A 1,103-nucleotide genomic window follows, 5' to 3' on the forward strand; every position below is an offset into this window, starting at 1 on the left:
CTGTTGAATTCACTTTGTTAGTACTTTGTTGAGAACTTTTGCATTTATGTTCATCAGGAATATGACAGTGTATTTTAAACTGATACCAACTTAATTTTGATCATATACAAAAATTTTACACCTTTACTCTCCCCCCATTTTATGTTACTGATGTCATTATTTACATCTTTTTATAATATGTACTCATTAACAAATTATTGTAGCTATGGTTATTCAAATACTTTAGTCTTTTAACTTTTATGCTAGCATTAAAAATGATTTATGCACCACCATTACAGTATTAGAGTATTCTGAATTTTACTATATACTTACCTTTACCAGTAAGTTTTATGCTTTCCTATGTTTTCATGTTGCTACTTAGCATCCTTCATTTCAACTTGGAGAATTCCCTTTAGCATTTCTTGTAAGGCAGATCTAGTTGTAATGAACTCCTTCAGCTTTTATTTGTTTAGGAAAGTCTTTTTCTCTCATTCACTTCTGAAGGACAGCTTTGTTGCGTAGAGTATTCTTTGTTGACAGGTTTTTTTTTTCCTTTCAGCACTTTGAATATATCATCCCACTATCTTTTGGCCTTCATGGTTTTGTTAAGAAATCCTCTTGGTCTACGGCCATACCACCCTGAACGCGCCCGATCTCATCTGATCTCGGAAGCTAAGCAGGGTCGGGCCTGGTTAGTACTTGGATGGGAGACCACCTGGGAATACCGGGTGCTGTAGCCTTAAAAAAAAAAAAATCCTCTTGTAATCTTATGGGGATTCCACTGTATGTGATGAGTGGCTTTTCTCTTGCTGCTTTAAAAAATTCCCTCTATCTTTGACTTCGGACAATTTGATTATAATCTGTCACATTGAAGATCACTTCATATTCAGCCTATTTTGGATTCTTTGGGTTTTATGGATATGGATGTTCATTTGCCTCCAAAGATTTGGGAAGTTTTCTGTCCTTAATTCTTCAGATAATCTTTCTGCCCCTTTCTCTTTCTCTGCACCTTCTGGGATTCACATAATGCACATATTTTTTTTTCTTGTTGCTGTCTTATAGTTCACGCAGGTGTTCTTCACTCTTTCTCATTCTTTTTTCCTTTTGTTTCACTGACTGGCTAG

General features: G+C 35.4%; 1 non-coding gene across 1 annotated transcript; it reads left to right on the forward strand.

Moving 5' to 3' along the window:
• Window positions 1–600: 600 nt before the first annotated feature.
• On the forward strand, window positions 601–719 carry LOC114235421 (5S ribosomal RNA). Its single transcript, XR_003621601.2, has one exon. It is a non-coding gene; the product is annotated as a 5S ribosomal RNA (ribosomal RNA).
• Window positions 720–1,103: the final 384 nt, after the last annotated feature.

Source organism: Balaenoptera acutorostrata, chromosome 15 (genome assembly GCF_949987535.1).
Source record: "Balaenoptera acutorostrata chromosome 15, mBalAcu1.1, whole genome shotgun sequence".
NCBI classification, from domain to species: domain Eukaryota; kingdom Metazoa; phylum Chordata; class Mammalia; order Artiodactyla; family Balaenopteridae; genus Balaenoptera; species Balaenoptera acutorostrata.